Source organism: Hyperolius riggenbachi, chromosome 2, assembly GCF_040937935.1.
Source record: "Hyperolius riggenbachi isolate aHypRig1 chromosome 2, aHypRig1.pri, whole genome shotgun sequence".
In the NCBI taxonomy this organism is placed as follows: domain Eukaryota; kingdom Metazoa; phylum Chordata; class Amphibia; order Anura; family Hyperoliidae; genus Hyperolius; species Hyperolius riggenbachi.
Genome location: NC_090647.1, coordinates 10,932,041 through 10,944,115, shown reverse-complemented (window position 1 = coordinate 10,944,115; position 12,075 = coordinate 10,932,041).

The following is a 12,075-nucleotide window of genomic DNA, read 5'->3' as shown; positions in this document are numbered from 1 at the left end:
CTCAGTGATTGGATGTGTAAATAAAAAAAGACTCTGGGAGGAGGGCAGCTAATGAATACACAATGAGCAAGAGACGGGAGGAGGGAACAAGAGTCAGGGAGGATATGATGTCAGCATTAGCTTGGCAAGATGGTTACTGCCTAGAATAGGATTCTCTGCTTTTCCTTTATAAAATTCACAGGACTCATTACGTGGATAGCACAATACATCTGTTATGTAAGTAGAAGTAGTATTTATCTACTTATATATGTGTTTTTTATTTCTAGGTTAGCATGGGTGTCGCTTGTTCTTTAAAGAGACACTGAAGCAAAAAAAAATAAATAAATTATGAAATAATGAATTGATTGTGTAGTGCGGATAATTACTAGAACATTAGTAGCAAAGAAAATATTTTCATGTATTTATTTTTAGTTATATATTTTTTTTTATAACCGTGCATCATTCTCACGATACGATTCTTTGTACGATTCGATTACGATTCTATTTACGATCCAATTAAATCCGACATGTCCGATCGGGATTCGATTTGATTCAATCCAATTTGCCATTGTATTGCAGTTTACACACTACTCAGCATTCTAAATGATTTTACAGAGCAGCCCAGTGATCTATTGACCTGTCCCCCTGCAGAAAAAAAATACAGTTCCAATCACTTGAGATAACAAACTTCAGAAGACAGAGCTCTTTGAAAGTGGTGGAGCTCAATGGCTCTTTTGCATAGATAACAACTGGAGTTTCTTAACTCTTCCTGTACTGGAAACAATAGTTTTATTTCTTAGCTGTACTACACACACAAATCATTTTATCATATTTTTTTTTTCTCTTCAGCGTCTCTATAAGTCCAAGGCCCTCCCCTTACAACAGTCTCTTCTCCCATTCCATGTGCAGCCCCCTCTTCATGGTGTAGCATCTATGTGCAGCAGCCCCCCTTCCATTACATGTGCAGCCCCTCTTCCACGTGTAACATCCATGTACAGTAGCCCATGTACAAGTCCCTTGAGCAGTAACCCCTCTCGCATTCCAAGTGATGCTCTGCATTTGCATCTCCCCTCCTTCTTGTTTAGCCCCTCCCATGGGCAGCAGCAGCACTAGGCCCGGGCCTCTTCAGCCTGTACAGATATCCAGCTTTGTATATCACACGCAGAAATAACAAACTCCATCCCTAAACTGAGGCTTTAGATGTTGGTGTCACCGCTTCCCTCTGCCTGTGATGAATGCACTCGGGGAGTAGATTATAATAATCGGAGGATGAGAATGGCGCGGCGGTAGATCATCTGTACCTAGCGTCTCACCGTCAGACAGTCATGATGAATTGTCGTAGAATCAGAGAGCTGAGCGGCAGAGGAAGTACAACAGTTGCAACCACATCCATACAGAACAGCAAGACTTCTGCGCATTGTCTCCCTGCGGTCACATGTGTGTGTCCCCACGGACAGGGAACAGCAAGACTTCTGCGCATTGTCTCCCTGCGGTCACACGTGTCCCCTCCCAGACAGGAAACAGCACGTCTTCTGTGTATTGTCTCCCTTTAGTCACACGTGTTGAACCCTTTCCCCCCCCTTACAGGCAGTGTAGGTCTTTGTTTGGAAGAATTGGTGTTATGTGGCAATGGTGGGGCCGGTAGCAGTCTTGCGACAGCATTCTGTACTAGCTGCAGGTGGTGTAGGTATTTATTTGGAAGGATTGGTGTTATGTGGCAATGGTGGGGATGGTAGCAGTCTTGCGACAGCATTCTGTACTAGCTGCAGGCGGTGCAGGTTGTTATTTGGAAGATTGGTGTTATGTGGCAATGGTGGGGCCGGTAACAGTCTTGTGGCAGCATTCTGTACTAGCTGCAGGTGGTGTAGGTATTTATTTGGAAGGATTGGTGTTATGTGGCAATGGTGGGGATGGTAGCAGTCTTGCGACAGCATTCTGTACTAGCTGCAGGCGGTGCAGGTTGTTATTTGGAAGATTGGTGTTATGTGGCAATGGTGGGGATGGTAGCAGTCTTGCGACAGCATTCTGTACTAGCTGCAGGCGGTGCAGGTTGTTATTTGGAAGATTGGTGTTATGTGGCAATGGTGGGGCCGGTAACAGTCTTGTGGCAGCATTCTGTACTAGCTGCAGGTGGTGTAGGTCGTTATTTGGAAGTATTGGTGTTATGTGGCAATGGCGGGGTTGGTAACAGTCTTGTGGCAGCATTCTGTACTAGCTGCAGGTGGTGTAGGTCGTTATTTGGAAGTATTGGTGTTATGTGGCAATGCCGGGGTTGGTAACAGTCTTGTGGCAGCATTCTGTACTAGCTGCAGGCAGTAGGTCTTTATTTGGTAGGATTGGTGTTATGTGGCAATGGCAGGGTTGGCTTGTTAACAGTCTTGCGGCAGCATTCTGTACTAGCTGCAGGCGGTGTAGGTCTTTATTTGGAAGGATTCATGTTATGTGGCAATGGCGGGGTTGGTAACAGTCTTGTGGCAGCATTCTGTACTAGCTGCAGGTGGTGTAGGTCGTTATTTGGAAGTATTGGTGTTATGTGGCAATGGCGGGGCCTGTAACAGTTTTGTGGCAGCATTCTATACTAGCTGCAGGTGGTGTAGGTCTTTATTTGGAAGTATTGGTGTTATGTGGCAATGGTGGGACCGGTAACAGTCTTGTGGCAGCATTCTGTACTAGCTGCAGGCAGTAGGTCTTTATTTGGAAGTATTGGTGTTATGTGGCAATGGTGGTGCCGGTAACAGACTTGTGGCAGCATTCTGTACTAGCTGCAGGCAGTAGGTCTTTATTTGGTAGGATTGGTGTTATGTGGCAATGCCAGGGTTGGCTTGTTAACAGTCTTGCGGCAGCATTCTGTACTAGCTGCAGGCGGTGTAGGTCTTTATTTGGAAGTATTGGTGTTATGTGGCAATGGCGGGGTCGGTAACAATCTTGTGGCAGCATTCTGTACTATCTGCAGGCGGTGTAGGTCGTTATTTGGAAGGATTGGTGTTATGTGGCAATGGCGGGGCCGGTAACAGTCTTTCGGCAGCATTCTGTACTAGCTGCAAGTGGTGCAGGTCTTTATGTGGAAGGATTGGTGATATGTGGCAATGCCGGGGTTGGTAACAGTCTTGCGGCAGCATTCTGTACTAGCTGCAAGTGGTGCAGGTCTTTATGTGGAAGGATTGGTGATATGTGGCAATGCCGGGGTTGGTAACAGTCTTGCGGCAGCATTCTGTACTAGCTGCAAGCGACAAAGGTCTTTGTTTGGAAAGCCTGCCCTGTATAGAGAACATTACAATAGTCAGTGGCGTAGCTAAGTATCTGTGGGCCCCAGTGAGAGTTTTGCATGCTATACAAGCATTCTATACATAACAATTGATACGGTGCACCAAAACCAATCAAGGACAACCATAACATCAGAGGTGCAAGCAGGCGATGTGAATCAGTGTGTTACTGATCACTACTAATCAAAGCATCTATAGACGTGAATATTGTCAGCACAGGGCCAATACAGAGCTAATTCTGTGGTTGATGGTGGGCCCCTCTGGGCCAAGGGCCCCGATGCGGTCGCTACCCCTGCACCCCCTATTGCTACACCCCTTGCAGTAGTCCAGCAGTGATGTGATGGAGGCATGAACTAGGGTTGGAAGATCCTCTGAAGGAATAAGGTGCATCATTTCTGCAATATTCCTCAGGTGAAAGAAGGAATGTTTCACCACAGTTGCTGTCTCCCTGCGGTCATTTGTGATAACCGCGGACAGAGAACGCTACCCCGGTGTTATAGCACAGCGTATGGCAACAGTCCTGCAACAATAACCTGGCTGATTGCTGCTCTGATGAAGGTTCAAGAGTGGCTGCAATGTTGTTAGAGAGTTTGTGAGACCGCCACATCTGCCTCATTGTCAGCAGACAAGAATCGCGCTCAGTGATTGTATTCGGGTCATAAAACGGAAACTAGCTTGTTTCTCTAAACACACATTAGGGAAAAACTGCAGAATAACGACTAATTCAGCCGATGGCAGGAGGTGAAGACGATCCCGGTGGGTTTATAAAACACTTTAAAGTGCCGCTCTATATGCAGAGGCGCCCCAAACGCGGCTTTACTTGGCCTGAGGAAGTGGGCTAGATCCCACGAAACCTGTGCTTGTTACTATTAAACTGTTCTATCTTAAGTGAGTTGTAGTTTTTGAGGTAAGCCACCTCACCATTTTAAATTGTATTGGTTTTAAAGTGTTTTATAAACCCACTGGGTGTCTTCACCTCCTGCTGTACCTTACCCTCCCCCCGCTCCTTAGTGAGGGGAGTCCCACACACCTAACCCAAGGTGGAATTCCTCCACCTCACAGGGTTTAGAGTGTATGAGATGTTTTTAAGCGAGCGACCGCCCCCAGGATTGCTGGTAACCTGAGTGGAGTCACTCCACCTGCCTGAAGTGGTCGGTTCCCCCCGCATGCAACCCACCTTTGTGAGTATTCCTTTGTCGAACATCTTTGACGTACTGCACCATTTGGGCTCCCGTTGTCTTTGTGTTTTTTTCCCCAGTACTCCATAATTCAGCCGATGATCGTTCACCTACCCAGTGTGTGTACAGCATACACGAGTACAGATCTGCCCATCTGCAGACACACTCGGGGATGTGAGTACTTCCAGAGCCTGCGGAGGAGCCTTGGGGGACGGCAGTGGAACAACGGGAGGGGGAGAGGATCAGGAAGTCTGTGGGATCCGGAGTCCCTCCCTCTACATACAGCGGGGGGGGGGGGGATATTTCCAGCCTGAAGCAAGTTTTCTCACTACAAGTTCACTGTGAGCTGAACCCTTGCACAGGACAGAAGGTAAACAGAGACATGCACCCTGTATGTATTTACAGAGCAGGCACGTGCAGGGGGGGCTGGGGAAGGTGTGGCTTTCTCCAGCACCCACACTGACCCCTCCCTCCCCCGGCAGCACCCATGCTGTCCCCATCAGTACACTTCCTGTCCCCAGCAGCACTCATAGTGACCTCCTCCAGAACCTAAACTGACCTCTCCCTCCCCCAGCACCCCCAATGACTTCCCCTTCCTGCAACACCCACACTGACCTCTACTTCTCCCAACATCCACCCCCCCCCCCCACAATAGCTGGCACCCAGTGCTTACGCTCACATGACCTCCAATACCTGCACCTAGGCCTGACATTGCACCCAGTACTCACACCTTCACACAGCCTCCACATGACCCCCATTATCTGCACCGAGCACCCACTTAACCAGTACCCACACCCAAAGTATCTGCATTCACAACCCATGTGACGCCCAAGGACCCTGTTACAGAGTTTAGCCTGTCTAATTTCCCCTCATCTGTGACTAATCACAAGTGTAATCTGATCTCTCCCCTGTGTCAGCTGGCTACCTTGGCAGAGCACCTAATTTGCAGACACAGGATATTAACCCTATGTCGGCTTCCATGAAAGCAGTTTAGGAGAGGAATAGGAGGCGCCCTTGGAGTCAAGAGCTGTTTGGTAAATATCCTTATACTCTAAGTTGTTATAACCAGGGTAGGTAAGAATAAAATTCTCCTACATTAAAGAAACAGTACCTTAGACGTGGTATCTTAAAAAAAAAATTCTTACGATTTATTTGTTTATATAAGCACTTGACAACACGTTTCATGGCATAAGCCGCTTCCTCAGGTGTATAGAAAGTGCCTGGAGGTGAAGTGTGCAGTCCTGGGTGCCATAGCATGTGTCATGTGCCGTAGCATGTGTCTTTTGTTTCTCACAAGATCCAGTATTCCATGAAAGCAGGAAGTAGACACAATGCTGATGTATTGCAGGATTTGTATCAGCTGTAACAAAGAAATGTTCTTCTGTGAAGGTTATTATGCTGTTGCTTATCTTTTACAGCAGAGATGCAAGTTCTGAGGTCAGGTCCGCTGTAACGTAGTTGCCCAGATTCCAATTGGAATGCAATGTTATGTTTATGTTTTGCCCCTCTAAGAGAAGCTTTACTGTAATGTTAAAAATCATTTCCAAATAAAGTTTTGTATGTTTAAGAAAGTTTATGCAGTTGTTTTTTAGAATCAGCGGGTTTTCTTATGACTTGTTCTAATGGCTGCAGAAGAAAGCGTCGCGGTCACAGAATGCCATCCGGGGTAAGCCGTCCCATGAGTCTGTCACATCTTACAGCAGGGGTAGGGACCCTATGGCTCGGGAGGCAGATGTGGCTCTTTTGATGGCTACATCTGGCTCACAGACAAATCAGTAGGGGTTGATGCACTAAGTTACACTGATCAAGCAGCACAGCTTAGTGTGGCAGTGCAAGTAACATTTTCAGAGTAGGCACGTTACTGCTGTAGCACGCACTACTAACTTACTCACGCTACCCCAAAACAAACAGCTGCTCCAATTGTCCTGCTCTGGGCCCTGTCAGGTCCAGTGACTTTGTAGGACAAGATCCCTGCACTTTGATTGGCCCAATAGGCTGTCTGTCACTTGACAAGCAGCCTATTGGGCCAAAGTGCGGGGATCTCGTCCTACAAAGTGAATCAACCCCCAAGTCAGCTAGCTAATTGTACAAGCTGTTAGTCGGTATTTCTCCTGTCTGGCTCTCGGGGAAATTGCTGATGTTTCTGAAACCCAAGAGAAGCTGAAGACGTGTCTGACACTGCCCGGCTGCCGGGATCAACTGTATACACATCACCATGGCAACAGGGATTTGAGCCCTCTGCTGCGCATGCGCACTGTGCCAGTTTGAAACCTATTGTATGGCTCTCACAGAATTACATCTTAAAATATGTGGCGTTTATGGCTCTCTCAGCCAAAAAGGTTCCTGAGCCCTGCCTTAGAGGTCATCGTGAGAGTGTGCTGCCTCCGGAGGCTGACTTTTTGCAATCATCAGATCTGCACAGGGCCGGGCCGAGGCATAGGCTGGAGAGGCTCCAGCCTCAGGGCGCAGTGTAGGAGGGGGCGCACAATTCATTCAGCTGTGATTCCTAATTGTGTTTGAAGCAGAAAGAAATAAGAAAAGGGGATACATGGCAGTGACTGCAAGCCAGATAACTAGATATTAAGGTGTTGGGGAGGTTGTGGGCCCTGTGGCGCCTCTTAGTCTAATAGCAATCAGTGTGTGACGGCTGGGGTGGGAGGGATGGGGAGGAGCCTCTTAGTGTAATAGCAATCAGTGTGTGACAGCTGGGGTGGGAGGGATGGAGGAGCCTCTTAGTGTAATAGTAATCAGTGTGTGACGGCTGGGGTGGGAGGGATGGGGGAGGAGCCTTAGTGTAATAGCAATCAGTGTGTGACGGCTGGGGTGGGAGGGATGGAGGGGCGCACTTTGGTGCCTCAGCCTTGGGTGCTGGAGGACCTTGTCCCGCCTCTGGATCTGCACATGATCTTCTGTTGTCCTCCTGTAGAAATACCTCCTCAAACTCACTTTTACAAGATTTTGCATGCGCTTCACCCTTCCTCTGGAATGCCCTCCCACAGCAAATCTGTCACACCAACCTTTGTTACCTTTAAACATTTGTTCCGACAAGCATATGCGCTACCTTAAGCCACTTCCCTTTGTCCTAAAACCAAATTGCACTCCTACTAGGTATCCTAAAACACAAAGCCTCTATATATTTGCTGCATACTACCCCTCCTCCTGCCCCCCCCCCCCCCCCATTCCCTTTAGATTGTAAGCTCGGAAGGGCAGGGCTCTCTCCCCCTTTTGTGTCTTGGAAATTATTATACATTTTATTCATCATGTTACTTTTATCACTGTCATCACCACGTCTGTATTTTGTATTATTCTTTGTATTTTGTCACTAATTACAGTATGTATCTTGTATATTGGTGTACACCATTGTCTGTATTATGTACCCCATGTTTGTTTCTTACTTTGTACAGCGCCACGGAATATGTTGGCGCTTTATAAATCAATAATAATCATCGCAGGATGTAAAATTACTGCTAAACTGACAGTAAGTAACAGCAATCTATTGTGCAGACAGTCTGTCCACCAAATGACCACCAAGAGATTATTATAAAAATAATGTATTATTATATAAAGATACAAAACGGTGAATGGATTTAATGTAACACTGTTAAAAATTCTAAATACTGTGATGTGTTTATATGTGAATATCAATTTTTATAATGAAATGAAAATGTACCCCTTGTGATTGTGGATCGGTGAGCAATTTCTTTTTTTATCTTTAAATAACGAAATACATTGTGACATAACTTTAGTGCAAGTACTGTAAATTAATTCAATTCTTATGTAATATTTAATAAAAAAAAGTCTATTTATATATATATATTCCTCATCCTGATCTTATTTTTATTAAAAAAAAAAATTGTGTCCTTGGTTTTTGAGAAGACACTTTTAAAACGGTAATTAACGATTTAGTGTTAACGTTAATTAACAATAAGCGGAAGACAGATTAGCGGCATCACTGCGCGCCATTATTCGCTGGCACCATTTTTGTATGTACCTTCTGAAGGGATTTAACACTGCAGACAAAGTAACCTTTTGGATTGGTTGGGTCTACACACAATACAATTTCAGTTGTACATACAATCAGGTAAGCTGCCGCCACTTCTCATTTGAGCGTGAGAAGACGCTGTTCTAATTCTCTAGATAGTCCTGTAGGTAAAAGGGCTATTTCAACAATCTCTCTAGATATAATAATATCTATTAGAGATCTTGCAGACATCAGAATTTGGGGTTGCGAACGTCGAATCCCAACATCTCGGAAAAGTTTGGATTCGCCCGAACCAGAGGAACCGCCGTAGACTTCAATGAGCAGGAGAATTTAGAAACCTACAAAGCCTGTGTCTGGCCACAAAAGTGATGGAAAACTACTTCCAAAGGCTCTAACACCTGGGCGGGGGCATGCCGAAGGGGGATCCATGCCAAAAGTCCCACCAAATATTCTGGAGTTGACACAGAGTCGGGTTTTAATCTCTAAAAGGCAGAAATCCCATTATATTACATTACACTCCCACATTTGAGGAATAAAGGGCTGCTATAAAATGTCCAGAGTGGTAATGTATGGGGTACGGAAGAAGGAGCCCGACACTCGCCAGGAGCCTTTTCTGAGCCGGGCCTGGGAGAAGAGCCAGAAGGACGCCGAGGGATCTCCCGACCGACGGTGGGCTGGAGAAAACCCCAGGTAAATTCAGATTTTGATTATATTTACTGCTCGGAGTCCCTTTAAAGAAAAAACCCCCAGAAAAACACACTATTTCTCCATTTACATCCATTATAGTTTACAATAAACAGTGCTAATTATAAGTTAAACCCACAAGTTCTATTTGTTTATCCATCCTGGTTATAACAACGTTTAGATTATGTTCCTAGCACAAAGTATGGTGACAATACTGTATTTGGAAATAAAGTTGTCTTTTTTCTGTTTTTCGTTTTTTGGCTTTCTCATTGTACACTATTGATGATGATAAGACTTTATTTGCAAAAATAATAGTAATATACCCCCATGGCATACATATTTGAAAAAACAAGTTGCTAAGGCTAACAATATATGTTGTTTCTTTCATATTCTGTCACTTTACTTTCATTTTACAAGTCTTTTATTTTGGTACAGAATATGCAAAAAAAATGTATTGTCTTTGACGCAGTTTGTGACTAAAAAGAAGACGCAAGACATGGGCCTCAACCCTAAAACGCTCTAAACTCTATTCTACTACTTATCACGGTTAAAATGTTGCCACATATGTTTCTTGTAGTTTTGCTAACACTTTCCCAAATGTAATCATAATTTTGAAAATGACTTTTTTATGTTGGATTGAGTTTGTCCCTACCTATTTTGTATGTGATGTGTGTCCAAGCTATAAGACACCCCAAAGTGTATTCTGCAAGTCGTCTTGGTTAAAATGATACCACACGTGCCTCATTTACGTAGTAACAAACTGGTGGTGCTCTCTCCACAAATACACGGGACATTTATAAACGTCCAGTTTCATTAAGTGGTTAAAAACGATAATCGCAAATTGCTATCACAATCGTTGCCAAAAAGCTTAAACTTTAAAAAATCTCTACCAAAAGCGGCGGAAAACGCTCATGAAATCGCTTACAAAATGCTAATTAAAAACGCTATCGATTTATAGTGCGTTCCAGGCCTTATAGAGATTCATTGCTTGTAATTTCAGTATCATAGAGATTCAGTAAACAATGACCACTTGTATCATTCCCGTCAGTGAAATGTAAGAGATTCTGGGATTGTTTCTTCATCTTCAGACGCCGGCTCCTCTTTGTGCGGCGAGTGTACGGCAGTGATATGGAGATGCCGGTTGCCATGGACACCGCAGCCTGTTCTTTTATTACCCAGGATGGGTCCTTGACTGAATGACGATATAAAAGGATGGTGGGTCAGGAGAATGGGGGCCGCTGTGTAACCAGCAGGCGAGGCATTGTGATGGGCTAGAGTCGCTGCTTTCCTAAGTGACGCCAGCCGTACCAGCTGCACCGACTCTGATCAGTCCTGACCTCTCCCGGAGTCTGGTGGTGTCGCACTAATCCATACCACCAGCAGGGGGCATCACAGCCACAGTATACTGCCACTAATCTCACGAGCCTACATCATGTGTACATCATATTTAATAAAGAAAATACCGGTAGATACTGTATGTCACTACAGATAAGCCAACATTTTTATTCTTGGTCTAAAAAAGTGTGTGTGGGGGGGGGGGCTGCTTATCGTGAGCGACAGGTCTGTCTGTACTTGACTGACTTTAGCCCAAAAGCAAGGACAGGAAAAGGTTTGCGTTTGGTGTAGAATCGCCTACACTACCCTACAAATTGGAACTCCATGCCACACCCAATCAGGACATCTCCAGTCCTGGAAGGATTGAAGTCCAAACTGAGAAACCCGCCATTTAGTCTGGCATTTATGGAGTATTTCCTTTGTAACACGGTCCTCCCTGCAACCCTGTATGGATCTGAGACATAACTATGTGCCTTAAGTCCAATGGGAGGAAAGCGCTTTACAAATGTTACTGCATAGTTTATTATTTTATTATAACAGAAATGTGTTTCTGCAAACAGTGCGAAATAGGCCTATATTTACTCAAAACATCTCTTCATCAATGTACGCCGTTTCAGAGGCTGCGTCCGCAGGAGGATTTTTTTTAATAAAACGTGTTTTAGCTAACTATGTCGCCCAAGCCCGGCCGCACCTAACTAAACTCCCTGATCGCCGCCGGCAATATTTACCCCTGCGCGATCCCACGAGAGCCGCAGCTTCACCATTTAGCTTCACTCGTCGATATGGCGACGATCGGACATGACGTCTGACGTCATCGACATCATGCGCAGTCCCGATCCTCCCCATAGCGAAGCCTGGAGCTGATTGGAAGGCTGTGCCATCGTGGGATCCCTGAAGGGGTACGCATTACGGCGGTGATCCGGGGGAGATCGGGGGAGATCGGTGGAGAGCGGCGAACTTGGGGTACATAGTTAGCTATCCAAATGCTAGCTTAAGTACATACAGCACATTTTATTTAAAAAAAATCCTCCCAGAGCCTCTCAATCCTCTGCGGCAGCTAGCCCGAGCTTAGCTCGGGGTTACCGCCAGGGAGGTTAAATCTAAACATTTCACATTGTAACTTTTGCTCTTCTTTCTGATATTTTGCCTATAATATCTTCACAGCTGTAAAAATATCAGCGGATCTCATTATGGAGTAAATGGGATGGTGGAATTTTCGTCCCTCTCATGGCGTTGAAATATCAGCTCTGTTTCCGGTGATCGGATCCCGTTATGGAGTAATTGGGACAGTGGCGTTCTCATCCCTCTCATGGCGTAGAAATATCAGCTCCGTATCCAGCGATCAGATCCCATTATGGAGTAATTGGTACGGTGGCGTTCTCGTCCCACTCATGGCGTAGAAATATCAGCTCCGTATCGAGCGATCAGATCCCATTATGGAGTAATTGGGATGGTGGCGTTCTCGACCCTCTCATGGCGTAGAAATATCAGCTCCGTATCCAGCGATCAGATCCCATTATGGAGTAATTGGGACAGTGGCGTTCTCGTCCCTCTTATGGCGTAGAAATATCAGCTCCGTATCCAGCGATCAGATCCCATTATGGAGTAACTGTGATGGTGGCGTTCTCGTCCCTCTCATGGCGTAGAAATATCA